Genomic DNA, 14,742 nt, shown 5'->3' with positions numbered 1-14,742 from the left:
ATCGGTGCACCTGGCTTGCATCGTTCTCTTGACACACAACCTCAAAACACCTAGCATATCACAAGATTCTATGTTTTGAATATCAAACCGGTTTCAGCCTCGTGATGCCAGCTGGGGTACTACTTGAATCATCAGCTGCACTCCAAGCGTTAAGGAGCTGACAACGGCTAGCAGAGCAGTGTGCTAGCCCCATGCCCTTCCATACCGCATCCAAATGACACCATCGGCAGAAGATGTTGCAGCGGCCGCTCAGCATGAAACGATCCTCAGGGTCTGAACGTGGACTTGGCAAAATTATATCACAAGTAATGTTTAAAAGTCTTGAGTTTGGGTTCTTCGTGAAACACTGTAAATTATTATACAACAAAACCACTATTTTACCTATGGTTTACGACTTTCCATTTTACACGGTCTAGGTTTTGGATTCGTGCCCACTTTCTAGTGGTACTCTCTAAAAAAAATGGTTCAAATGGCTCTGAGTACTATGGAACGTAACTGCTCTGGTCATCAGTCCCTTAGAACTTAGAACTACTGCAGCGCCTAGAACCGCTCGGCCACTCCGGCAGGCGGTATTCTCTCAAAGCATTCTACGCTTCTCGTGTACTATGAAACAAAAATAAATCTACAACCAATCAAGAAATTAAGGAGTAATTGGGATGCTACAATACTCGACAAATAAATTAAATGGTAATGTCAATATTGATGGTGTAATATGGAACTGATTACAGATTAAATATGTAGAATTTCTCACTACACTACCTGATCAAAAGAAATCGCACACTTTTTAGTAGACATATAATGAGGTGCGTCCACCCTTAGTCTTCGTGGGGGCTTTCACTCTACTAGGGACGCAGGTGTGTAAATGTACGTGGAGGAATAGCAGCCCCTTTATCCTCAAGAAACGAAACCAAAGAGAGTGGTTGCGTTGGACGCAGGGGCCTGGGACTAATTCGACGCTCTACCTTATTGCAAAGGTCTTCCATTGAGTTCAGATCGGAACTCTGGGCCAGCCAGTCCATTTCAAAATGTTCTTGTCCACAAGCCATTGCCTCACAGATCCTGCTTTATGACAGGGTGCATTGTCATGCTAATACAATAAATCATCACCTCCGAACGGTTCGTCCACTGTACACAGAACACAATGCTGTCAGATGTGTTCATATTATTCCGAATTTAGTGTTTTCTTAAGTTCAATAAAAGGGCTGCACCCTAACCACTATAAACACCCATATACCGTCACACTGTCCGCCTGCTTAGTTGACAGGTAACGTGTTTGCCTATCATGCAGCGGGTCCGGTTTCGATTCCCGGTCGGGTTGGAGATTTTCTCCGCCCACGGACTGGGTTTTGTGTTGTCCTTCTCATCATGTCATCATCACCGACATGCAAGTCGCCCAATGTCACCTGAAATAAGAGTTGTAACCCGGCGGCCGAACTTCCGCAGAGAGGGCCTCCCGCCCACCAATGCCACACGATCGTTTCATTTCATTTACCGTAACACCAGCTTCTCCGTGCTTCACTGCTGGCACTAAAGTTCTCCAGGCATTCGACAAGCCCGAACCCTTCCATCAAATTACCAAAGGATATAGCGTGATTCATCACTCAGATCAGTCGTTTGCAGCCATCCACTGTGTAGCGGCGTCGCTCTATGTACAACATCCAGCGTAGCTCAGCAGTGACCACAGAAACGTGTAGCTTATGTGGATTTGCTCCAACATTTGGAATTCACGAGTGATTGTTTCCTCTGGTTTCATGCGATTTCTTACAACCACTCTATCGAATGCTGGACGACCCCTGTCCATCAGTACGCGTTTAGTTGTGGTTGTTGTTTCATGTTTCCACTCCACAGTCACACCATCAAAGCTTTAGAACGGTTAAATTGTCCCTGTATACACAACGCGCAGTACTGTACAAAAACACACACCAAAACTGACAAAAAACAGAGACATATACCAGAAAGCAGGTATATATCAACTGTAGTGTAACACTTCTGATGGCAGATACATAGGACAAACAGGCAAAACATTTGATGTTAGATACAAAGAACACATGAAACCCTGAAAGTATGGGACAGACCACTTCACATTTGCAGTATACCTAAGAGAACATAGTCAGAAACCAGTTACTAGAGAAGAAGACATGAAAATAATTGGAATCAACAATAAAAAGCGCCTCCTAACGCTGCAAGAAAATTACCATGTACAGAAAAGCAAAGAAGAAAAGAAAACCCTGTTCAATGATGAAGTATACATGCCAAACAATCCACTGCTTACACTAATAGATAACATAACAGAATAACACTCCAAAAGAGGAGTATTGTCATAATAATAATACCACCCAACACCTTTTCACTCACTTGTCCCTGGAAATGAGCGTACGGCATTGTGGGCCGGGAGTCCCCCATTCAGGGAAGTTCGGCCGCCGAAGGCAAGTAGTTATTGTATTCGGCGACACACTGGGCGACTTGCGCGTCGGAGATGGGGATGAAAGGATGATGAGGACAATACCTAGTCCCTGAGCGGAGAAAATCTCCTGCCCCTTGGCTTGGCATTCCACCGCGCTGACCACTCAGCTAACGGCGACTTGTCGCTGAACCCGTCCACAGAACATTCAAACCAAAACTCAAATCAGTATAGCACCAAAGCTTTCAACCGCTCTCTGACAGCTGATACATTCATACTCAACACACTACAACTCAAACCACCAACCGCCCCCCCCCCTCCCTCCCACGGACATGCACACACACACACACACACACACACAGATGTAAACATCATGAATAGGCGTTAATTTTCAACATACACTTCGTTAGTCTCTGTCGGTCCATTATGGACAGGGGACATCAGCTGGTACGTACTTCTCAATTCAATAAACTTTACGATCAGCCGTATACGTTAGGTTATTTTATTTTATTTGGAACGCAACTAGTGTCACCCTTTCGTATGAATCAGTTGCACAACGATTGGGATTCATGGTATCCAGCTTTATGGCGCTATACGATAAGCTCGTTGATTCGGAAAAAGCGTGTGGGGCCTGGAGATGGTAAAATGAAGTGCCAAAACTGGTTGCGTTCGAAATAAAATGAAATAACCTAAATTATACGGCTGTTGGTAAAGTTTATTGAATTGAGGATATACTTCGTTAGGTTGGCAATATGTAGGTGAACAAACCAAACAGAAAGAAACACATAATGAACTCAGAATCTTTATCTTTAAAAGCAGAGTTTTCGAACAAATGTATATAACTACTGGCAAAAAGTTAATAGTGCACCACAAAAATAAGGTAAACATGCTCAACAGCGTGAAGGAAAAAGTTTGGAATATAAAAATGTGCTTATGTTTCGGAAATGAAGTGGTAGTGCCACCTCCAGACCAGATAAGAGGAAACGCAATGCCAATAAACTGTAAGTAATTACTTATTTACATAAAAAAACGCGACATGATCTGTTTGATAATCTAAAAATATCACATAAAAAACAAAACTGTACCGTTCTGGATCCCACTGAAGATGCCTTACAGAAAAAAAAGGTGAAACGCGTCTGAGAGAAATAAATTACAGTGCAGCAAGGAAAGGTAGTTTTTATTTACGAAACAAGTATCTCTGTGCTTACTGCGGAGGATGGCCACGCAAACAAACTTGTTGTCTCTGATGGATTTCTTACTTAGGTGACATTCAACGGCTAGTTGCACGTTCAAGGTCACTGAGCTTTCCATTCTGCTGTTACTGTTTCTCCACTGGCAAATGAGTACTCCACGCTTTCTTTTATGCTGACTGGTCTGACTCTCGTGACATCTAGTGATCAATTCCGCATTACGTAGGGTTGCTAGATATTTTTGATCGGGTACTGTATATGGTGTTGATACGTGGGTACCGTTTACTACATGACAGATAGTCAAGATTGTTTTACTATCATTTTCTTGTTAAAAAAAAAGAGTACAGGATGGATGCGGAAGGGAACAAGATCAGGTACGACTTGCAAAGATGACTGGCTATGTTTTCAGATGACCTACGTGGGTGTAGCTGGTATCGGATGCTTACTGCAGCACACTGCCGACTAAGTACGACAGAGACGGTCGTGAAAGTGAGACGTGCGCCCTTAACAGTCCTTATCGGTCGGCGCCAGCAATGCGGACTCATTTAGCGCGGAAGCCACGGGTTTCTCCCGGAGCGGGAAAGCCAGCGACCTCTACACGACAGCCGCGCTCTGCTGTGACGCACTTTCGGAAATACCTTTCCGCACGGATTTCGTTTGACACAGCTTTCGTCTACAGAGGTCGATCCGTGGTACGTGACAGCACAGCTGTAGTGACACAGCTGCAGCGGTATTCAAGCGTCACACGCCGTGAATCATCCAGGGATGCGTAGAGGTTAGTTGTCTCCGCGGCATAATTTCTTCACTAATTAATACGCAGCCGTCGTGTTAGAGACACTACCACTTAGCCAAAAACTGCTACCTCACTCCATTGCATAGTGTACTACTAGCGCCGACCGGGGTGGCCGTTAGTTAGGTTTAAGTAGTTCTAAGTTCTAGGGGACTGATGACCTTAGAAGTTAAGTCCCATAGTGCTCAGAGTTGTTGTGGTCTTCACTCCAGAGACTGGTTTGATGCAGCTCTCCATGCTGCTCTATCCTGTGCAAGCTTCTTCATCTCCCAGTACCTACTGCAACCTACATCCTTCTGAATCTGCTTAGTGTATTCATCTCTTGGTCTCCCTCTACGATTTTTACCCTCCACGCTGCCCTCAAATACTAAATTTGTGATCCCTTGATGCCTCAGAACATGTCCTACCAACCGATCCCTTCTTCTAGTCAAGTTGTGCCACAAACTTCTCCCCAATCCTATTCAATACCTTCTCATTAGTTATGTGATCTACCCATCTAATCTTCAGCATTCTTCTGTAGCACCACATTTCGAAAGCTTCTATTCTCTTCTTGTCCAAACTAGTTATCGTCCATGCTTCACTTCCATACATGGCTGCACTCCATACAAATACTTTCAGAAACGACTTCCTGACACTTAAATCTATACTCGATGTTAACAAATTTCTCTTCTTCAGAAAAGCTTTCTTTGCCATTGCCACTCTACATTTTATGTCCTCTCTACTTCGACCATCCTCAGTTATTTTGCTCCCCAAATAGCAAAACTCCTTTACTACTTTAAGTACTGCTAGAGTTTCAAATTCGTTTCCTTCTCATTCCATTATTGAATAACGTGAAAGAGACTGAAAGCGTCGGAAAGTTTGATGCAATTTCACTTACACTGATCAACCCGAAAATTATGACCACCTACCTAATGGCCGGTATGGCCACCTTTGGCAGGGATATCAAGGCGACGCGTCGTGGCCTGGAAGTAATGAGGCCTTGGCAGGTCGCTGGAGGGAGTTGGCACCACATCTGCACACACAAAATTCCGGGGAGGGGGGCTGTGACGCCACTATCAATCACATCCCAGACGTGTTCGATCTGGTTCAGCTCAGCCGGGTTCGGCGGCCAGCACATCAATTGGAACTCGCCACTGTGTTCCTCGAACTACTCCATCACACTCCTGTCCTTGTGACATGGCGCATTATATTTCTGAAAAATGCCACTGTTGTCGGGAAACTTGATCATGATGAAGAGGTGTTCGTGGTCTGCAACCAGTGTACGATACTTCTCGGGCATGATGGTGCCTTGCACGAGCTCCACTGGACCCATGGATGCCCACGTAAGTGTTCCGTAATGGAGCCGCCGTCAGCTTTCCTCCGTGCAGCAGTGCAGGTGTCAAGGACCTGTTCCCCAAGACGACGGATTTGCGCGCTCCCATCGACATGGTGAAGAAGCTATCGGTATCCATGAGACCATGCAACTCTCTACCACTGCGCCCACGTTCAGTGTCAATGGTCACGTGATAATTTAAGTCGAAGTTGCCGATGTCATGGTGCTGATATGTTAGCCCCGCCACAATTCGTCCCCTGCCCTGTTTTACCAGTCTACCCAGACTACGAAGTCAGACATCTGTAATGAAGGGTAGCCACGCAATCCTACGACGTCTGGACGTGGTTTCACCTTGGTTTCGCCACAGCACTCCTCGAAAACCGACAAGCCATCCAGTTTCCGAAATGATTTTGCCGAGTTTCCGGGCCACTACAATCTGCCCTCGGTCAAACTCAGATAGATCGTGCGCCTTCTCCGTTCTAAACACGGATAGCACGCTCGCTGATACTATATGCACCGTGCGTGTGTCTGACAAGCAGTCATTTCTCGCCAGGTGATGATGTAGCCTGGACGGTTTTATATCGAGAGTAGGTCGGTGGTCGTAATGTTCTAGCAAATTATTGTATGTTCTTCTTATACTAATGATAAGCCACAGGTAAATAGTATCGTTTTCGAGTCCGATGTGAATGCTGAGCCACGAAGCTGCTGTGATTTGTATTTTCTAGAAACGTGAGAAACAAACATTTTATTTTTTTATATTTTATTTGTGCGTTTAAGGATATGTCTTTTATTGCTGAAGCCTTTAGGTCATCTACTTCTACATGACTAAATTGCAGATAAGTGTTTGGCTGAGAGTTCGTCGCACCACCTTCAGACTACTTCTCTACCGTTCTGCTCTCGCACAGCGCGCGGGAAAAACGAACACCTAAGACTTTCCCACACCGGCCAGCAACACTCCAGAAGAACACGGACGAGAGTAGTCTATGCAGTCACCTCATTCACGAGAAGAAATAAACCACGTATTAAGACAAATTACACCTGACGATGGGCCCACAGGTTCCGAAATGCATCTTGTGGTTAATAAAACACGAAAAACTCGTGAGTGATGGCGTTGTTTAATTCATACCTCCAGTGTCATAATTTTGCTGTATAGTGCTATTTGTAATTCTGCTCCAGTGTCATTCTCGTCACTACCGTCGACTCTCTGGTGCTTGTATGATTGCGCTTCTATTTTACTTTAAGAGTACGTTTACATGCTACCTTCGTCATTTTTTCTGATATTTTGCGATTATGTTTCTTTGGCACTTTGTAACCCTTATTGACTGTATGGTCCTTATAATCCAAAGCCAAAATACAGAAATAAAAAGATCCTTTCCTTTCTCCCCCTTACCCCCCCCCCCCCCCTTACCTTCGATTTACCTAATACTTCCATCTTACTCGATGATTTTCCGTCAGTTGCAACGAGCTTTGATCTTTCTGACAGAAAATCACGAATCCAGTCACATAACTGACGCGATAAGTCATAGGGACGCATTTTGATTAGAAGCCTCTTGTGAGGGACAATGTCAAAAGCCTTATGGAAATCTAAGAATATGGAATCAATTTGAGATCCCTTATCGTTAACACTATTTCTGTTTCACAAGAAGGATATTTTCGGAATTCTTCTATTTGTCAATTATAGTTTTCTTCGAGGTAGTTCATAATATAATATATATTAAACTTTGCTACCGCAACAGAGTCAGTGATATGGACCTGTCATTCAGCGGATTACTTCTGTTTCCTTTGTTGCGTAATGGTGTGTGCCGGGCGGTGTGGCCGAGCGGTTCTAGGCGCTTCAGTCCGGAACCGCGCGACTGCTACGGTCGCAGGCTCGAATCCTGCCTCGGGCATGGATGTGTGTGATGTCCTTAGGTTAGTTACGTTTAAGTACTTCTAAATTCTACGGGACTGATGACCTCAGATGTTAAGTCCCATAGTCCTCAGAGCCATTTTTGTAATGGTGTGACCTGTGCAATTTTCCACCCATTAGAAACAGATTTTTCGTGGAGCAAGCGGTTGTATGTGACTTGCAAATGACTGCTAAATATGGAACTGTAACATCAACATGCTCTGAAAGTGGCCTGCTCGGTATACAGCCTGGACCGGAAGGCTTTTCTTTACTAATTACAGTTGCATAGCTGCACCAGCGGAATTTACTTCTAAGTTGTATTGTATTATTCTGTGGACCTAGAAACGACGATGAGGCTTCGTCCCGCCGTAGCCCTCAGTGGTTCACAACATAACAACAGTCCACAGCAGTCCACCCACCCCAACGTCGCCCCACACCGAACCCAGCGTTATTGTGTGGTTCTGCACCCAGTAGACCCCCTCCCCCGTTTCATACCACACGAGTGTAACCGCAAATGTTTGAGTGGTAGAGTAATGGTGCTGTGTGCGTACGTCGAAACGGTGTTTGCGCAGCAGTCGCCGACACAGTGTAACTGAGGCGGAATAGGGGAAACCAGCCCGCATTCGCCGAGGTAGATGGAAAACCGCCTTAAAAACCATGCACAGGCTGGCCGTCACACTGGACCTCGACACTAATCCGGAGCGCGGATTCGTGCTGGGGACCGGCACACCTTCCTGCTCGGGAAGCAGCGCGTTAGACCGCGGGGCTAGCCGGGCAGGCGTACTTCTAAGTTATTCATTTTCCAACTGTTCTTTATTTGATTCAGATATATTAACTTTGTTTTCTTTGGTGAAGGAATTTCGGAAAAACGCGTTAAGTCTCATTGTAACTGCTTTTTAGGATTAAGTGCGTACTAATCTCTATCAATTTGTTTCACTAGCTGTCGAATTTTATTTGTATTAGAAGCATGCTGTACAGTGTCATCAACAAAACGTAGGGGATTCAGAGTGCTGTTAGTTGGCATTGCCTCTTCTTTTATATCAGTTTAAGGATTTATAAAGGCTTCTACAACTACCGAGAATAGTTTTGGTGACTTGGAATCGTCTTTACTGACGCCGTTTTCGGTTCATAATTTCCCATATTCTGATGAAGTCTAATGGGCCATTTAGAGTAGTCTCTAGAATACAATTACATTGAGATTATCTTGAATGGGGAACAAACAGGTGGTGCAAAATAGGTTTTAAAGTGTTTTTGCCTACTACAACATAATATGGGGTGATAAATTCTTGTCTTCATATTCATGCTGTAGCAGACAGTCTGAAATTTAGTACAGAAGGTTTTCAAAGCGCATTCCTTCTGCAGCAATGAATGTGTAGGGACTTGAACTGAATTCCTTGATGACTTTCTGAAGAAAATCATTTTACACTGCATAAATCTCTCTGGAAATTGCAGTAACAACATCCTGGACTGTTGCAGGTGCACCTTTGAAGTCTCTACCCTTCTGAGAACCACACAAGAAATAATCACACGGGCTGAGATCAGGACTGTAAAGGGCCCATTCCACACAATGTGCAATGAATGCTAAGGTGTCCAGGGTAACGATCTGATCTCTAAATGTCTCCTGAAAGACGTCCGCAGCATGGTGTGGACCTACGCCTCCTGCATGTGCCAGTAGTTTCGGGGCATTCGGCCGCTTCGTGCAGGACGTACAAATTCAAGTTCCAGTATGTGTCTGTACTTGTCTGCTGTGAGAAGTCCCTCAATGAAAATGGGCTCAACAGTGAATAGTGCACTGACTGCGGACCAAACAGTGTCTTTCTGTTGATGAGATGGAGCAGCAACTTGAAAGTGTGGATTCTTGTTAGGCCAGTGTCACCAGTTCTGTTTGTTGATGTAGCCAAGGAGCTGGAAGTGTGCCTCATCACTAAAACAGATCCGAATCGAGTTCCACTCTGTCATCTCATATCCGAAAGAATACCGCCGCTCCACATGCCTGTCCTTCGAAGGTTGGTACCGTCGAATTTTGGTGGAGTGAAAATGTCAAGTTTCTCTTCATTATCCTCTGGAAAGGTCGCCGTCGTGATATTCCTGAGTTGCACGTCTTGTTGATGCAGTGGGTTCCTCATTAAATAAGGCTCGCACTCGTTCCACAGTCTTCAGGGCTATAACAGACTGGTCGTCCTGACTGGGCCTTCCTGGAGTCATGTGGGGATCCGGTCTTTTCAAAATATTTCATTAACCCATCACAAAAATATCAGGGAAAACGTTACACAAAATCTGTATCAGAGGATCCTTAAATGGTTCAAATGGCTCTAAACACTATGGGACTTAACATCTGAGGTCATCAGTCCCTTAGACTTAGAAGTACTTAAACCTAACTAACCTAAGGACATCACACACGTCCACGCCCGATGCAGGATTCGGACCTGCGACCCTAGCAGCAGCGCGGTTCCGGACTGAAGCGCCTAGAACCGCTCGGCCACAACGGCCGCCTGAGAATCCTTAAATTTCATCACAATTCGACATCATTTCTGTACTGGAAACTCACCGGGAAACAGTCACTCCGGGTGGCGTTGTTCTTGGACCAAATGTGCTGCTGAGTGGGCGTCTCATCACAACAATACGGCCGGCTGGAGTGGCCGTGCGGTTCTAGGCGCTTCAGTCTGGAACCGCGTGACCGCTACGGTCGCAGGTTCGAATCCTGCCTCGGGCATGGATGTGTGTGCTGTCCTTAGGTTAGTTAGGTTTAAGTGGTTGTAAGTTCTAGGGGACTGATGATCACAGATGTTAAGTCCCATAGTGCTCCGAGCCATTTGAACCAACAACAATACCTTCAGAATTTGCGTAAAATGTCTTTACGATCAACAAATGCTGTTCTAATTTTAGTACTTCCATTCTGAATTGTGAACTGAGACATCGATGAATAAGCTGTAGAATTTTCAGAGCTACAGTACAACAATATCCCAAGGAGAATCATTTATGGCACACAATTAAACCACATTAGATAAATACTTTTTAACATCTATTTTGTGCCACCTTGTAATACCGCGACGAGGTAGATGAAACCTCCGTGTTCTCCTGTAAACCTCTGTGAACAGCAGTAGTTGATTGGCGTGAGGTTATAAAAAACAACTCATTGCGCTCTCAGCCATAGCACGAAGACAAAGCCGTGCACTGAGAAACTGTGCTTAACGAAAGTTGTAAGTCTGAAACCAACCATTTGTGTTCAGTGTTGCAGCCCCCATGTTAGGTAGGACGCGCCAGGAGTATCCGCCACGTGTTGCTGGTTCTCTCCGCTGCAGACGCAAGCATCTGGCGACTCGTGTCAGTTTCTCAAGTCGCGCCGCCTGTTTCACGAAATCGCGACCCCGGGAAATCAATTTTCTTCGCCGCAATTGAATTTCCTCGGCGCTTCCTACTTTCTACGCTGCTGTTCCGACAACCCGAGTCTTTCCGGCGGTGAGGGATTCCGTGGCTTGTCGCATACACGCGGAAGACCCCGCTTCCCAAGCACCATCGTTCTCGCCTAGTGTCCTGTATCGACAGTTGGAATAACAGTGAACACACAATATCCGCTAGTTCGAAACGAGTTCCCCTCTTCTGCATATGTACGGTGGGAAATAGGTAAATAAAAGTCCTTGGAATAGGCTAATCCACTTCCGTAGCCGAGGTAGCTAGCGCTCGCCTGTGCGCACAGTTCCTAATCACAAAATTTTGCGCCAGTGTCCTGGGTTAAAATGGAAACCTCTTCGCAATGTCCACATGGGAAAAAGGCATGCGAGACAATTGATGGTAATCCGTTCGTTTCATGGGGACGTTATGCTCGGCGGTCCCCTTCCATCTGTTCGAGGAACGACACTACAATGTAAAACTCACTCATTACAGTCATCTGCACGACACACATACAAATCTGACACTTCGTAGCAAGTCTCAGGAAGGCAACGGAAAACCATCTCCTCTAGGACCTTGCCCAGAGGGGCAAAACGGAATTCCTTCATCTGCTTGCAAAGCTCAATCCCAAGTTTATCACCGTCTTTAACTTAAGAATGTGCTAGGTCTTCTGCTGTAACGGTAGTAACTATTAACTATCGTATGTCACAGATAGATGAGGAGTAATTATACATTTTCTGTAGAACAACGAAGAATTATGTAGGCCTATTTGACAAAGCGATATTTCTCCTACATAAATATATGATCTTACAACTGTCGCAAATGGGGAACATTAAACTTTTGAGAATGACATTAGACGCACTCGACGTGAACACAGTGTGCCTCTGGGCAGGGGTTTAGATCGTATTTCAGTTCTCGACAAATTTGCTACATCTGTCAATACACCGCAAGCCACGATGTGGTTCATGGCAGAGTGCACCTCTTGAACCACAGACGCTTCCCACTTTCTTGTATCAGTCGCGAATGATCGGCGGGAAGGACTATTGTTGGAAAGCCTCTGTGTCAACTGGAAGCTCCTTGATTTTACGCTCGTGGTCTTTGTACGCGATATCGCAAGTAGAAGCAATATATTGGTTGACTCTTCTAGAAACGTAAGCTCTCGGAATTTTAACAGTCCTCCACCAGGCCTCTCTTGTAACGTTTGCCTTTGGAGGTGGCTGAGCATCTCCGCGATTCTTTTCACCCTTATTAAATTAACTCATTGCTCTAGGAGACGAGTGGGATGTCAGCTAGGAGCCTTCGTCTAGGTAGTGGTGTAATGGATAGGCTAGGTTACGACTAGAAGGGAGGGTAAATTACAGGGATGAGTTCATAATATGGGAGGGTAATGTTATGCAAATTGGGTTGGGAAAGGACATAGAGAGTTGGGAGACTGGAAAGGGGGGTGGGAGGGAGAAGTGATGTGTTGATGGCGGCGCGGCAGTAGGTAAGGTCGTCAAGCATAGGGGAAAGTATAAAAGGAGGGAGCAGGAGATTAGTGTTTAACGTCCCGTCGACAACGAGGTCATTAGAGACAGAGCGCCATCCCGGCATTTGGCTGAAACGGCTTAGGGAAATCACGGAAAACTAAAATCAGGATGGCCGGACGCGGGTTTGAACTGTCGTTCTCCCAAATGCGAGTCCAATGTGCTAGCGACTGCGCCACCTCGCTCGGCTGGGACTCAAGTTTATGGTAGATGTAGGAGAGCCAAAGGTGTTCTTTTACGAGGTGTGGGAATTTGATGACCTAGTTCAAGATACGACTGCGGGATGGTAGTCAGGTGCGGAAAGGGAGGCAGTATGTATGTCTTGCAGGAACTGGAGGGAGTGATAGGAGCGTCAGGCACTCTATCACGCTTGCTGAGATTTAAGGACAGCATTTTTCCCGCATTTATAAAAAAAAAATGTTCAAATGTGTGTGAAATCTTATGGGACTTAACTGCTAAGGTCATCAGTCCCTGGACGGCCGCGGTGGTCTAGCGGTTCTGGCGCTGCAGTCCGGAACCGCGGGACTGCTACGGTCGCAGGTTCGAATCCTGCCTCGGGCATGGGTGTGTGTGATGTCCTTAGGTTAGTTAGGTTCAAGTAGTTCTAAGTTCTAGGGGACTTATGACCTAAGATGTTGAGTCCCATAGTGCTCAGAGCCATTTGAACCAATCATCAGTCCCTAAGCTTACACACTACTTAACCTAAATTATCCTAAGGACAAACACACACACCCATGCCCGAGGGAGGACTCGAACCTCCGCCGGGACCAGCCGCACAGCCGCTTTAATCGCCATAGTTGTTGATCACTGGTTGTTAAAAGACGTCGTTGTTATTGGAAGCAGCGTTCACAAGTGTGTGAGTGGCTGGAGGGCGGTACGCGGATGGCACCTTGTTTGTGTGTGAGACACCTCTGTTCAAATGGTTCAAATGGCTCTGAGCACTATGGGACTTAACTTCTGAGGTCATCAATCCCCTAGAACTTAGAACTACTTAGACCTAATTAACCTAAGGACATCACACACATCCATGTCCGAGGCAGGATTCGAACCTGCGACCGCAGCGGTCACGCGGTTCCACACTGTAGCGCCTAGAACCGCTCGGCCACCCCGGCCGGCTGCACCTCTGTGCGGTAGCGCTCGACTCGGAGGTAAAACGGTTCGAGTCCTGGTGGTGGATGAAATTTTCGCTGTTAGTATCAGTCCGGAGAGGGGAGGAGGATTCGTGGCGTCACCAGTCTCTCCTGGATTAAATTCCAAACTTGAAGAAAGGGATGTGACACTATTGATGGTGATCCAGCTGTCTGGTAGGAACGTTAAACTCGGCAGGCTCCTTGGTGCTATTCAAAAGGAAGAGACTACGTGACGGCAATGGGTTCCACCGTTTCCCTCCTCTTATCACCCAACAGTGCAACGCGACTTTTGTGTTTGCACACGGAATATTGTGATTCGCCACCATAGTTGAGTGCTCAGCGTGGCTGCCATGCGGAGTATCAGGAGTCGATTCCCGGTACTGCTTAGAATTTTTCCTTGCTGGGTGATGCGACCGAGTGGTAGCGGCTCCACGGTTTGGAAACAATGCAAAACGGCCGAAGAGCGCCTTACTGACTACATCCCCCTTCACACTGCATGACACCACAAGGCAGAGTACGACACGGCGGCCGATCGACACCCCTCGGTCCTTCAAGGCTTGGACCAAGAGCTCTTTAACTCGCACCAGTATCTTAGTGACACTGAAGGCAGACAAGCATGCTGCCTGGAGCGTATATTCATCGTCGCGTTTGAAATTGTTCAGGCATTTTGCAATCTCGACTGCCCATCTGATGACTCGTCGGCACAGATACGGTGCCTTTACAAAAAGGCGAACTGTAGCAAACTCTATATCTTGATCATGTTCGCACTACATTAAGCAAAAATTGACGTACAGAATTGCCTGAGATGCATAAATCACTCATGCCCTTTCAAGCATTCTTTAATTCCCGTAGAGAGACAGATCGTTCAGTTTCCGTGGAACCACTCAGGCCTCCTCAAACCTGTGAAACGACGCGCCTCAGCACGAATTCCATTTTGCGGAATAGGAGAAAGTAGACAATTGCGACGGTAGAGGAACGAAGTGCGGAGGGCGAGGGAGCAAACTACAGGAAGATAGGACGAGCCACAACAACGTTTGTTTGCACTGTCGCCAACACTGACACGTAAGAATAAACAGGCGTAAGCTTCGTGGAACATACGTGCTTCCTAGAGGCTA

At 46.0% G+C, this 14,742-nt stretch overlaps 1 protein-coding gene across 1 annotated transcript in view; it reads left to right on the top strand.

Moving 5' to 3' along the window:
• Window positions 1-14,742, top strand: part of LOC126457445 (unconventional myosin-XV) — a 945,978-nt gene that overhangs the window by 90,592 nt on the left and 840,644 nt on the right. The window lies entirely within an intron of this gene.

Source organism: Schistocerca serialis, chromosome 2 (assembly GCF_023864345.2).
Source record: "Schistocerca serialis cubense isolate TAMUIC-IGC-003099 chromosome 2, iqSchSeri2.2, whole genome shotgun sequence".
Taxonomy (NCBI): Eukaryota; Metazoa; Arthropoda; class Insecta; order Orthoptera; family Acrididae; genus Schistocerca; species Schistocerca serialis.
The sequence above is the reverse complement of the archived record's forward strand: the minus strand, read 5'-3'. Positions and strand labels throughout refer to the sequence as shown.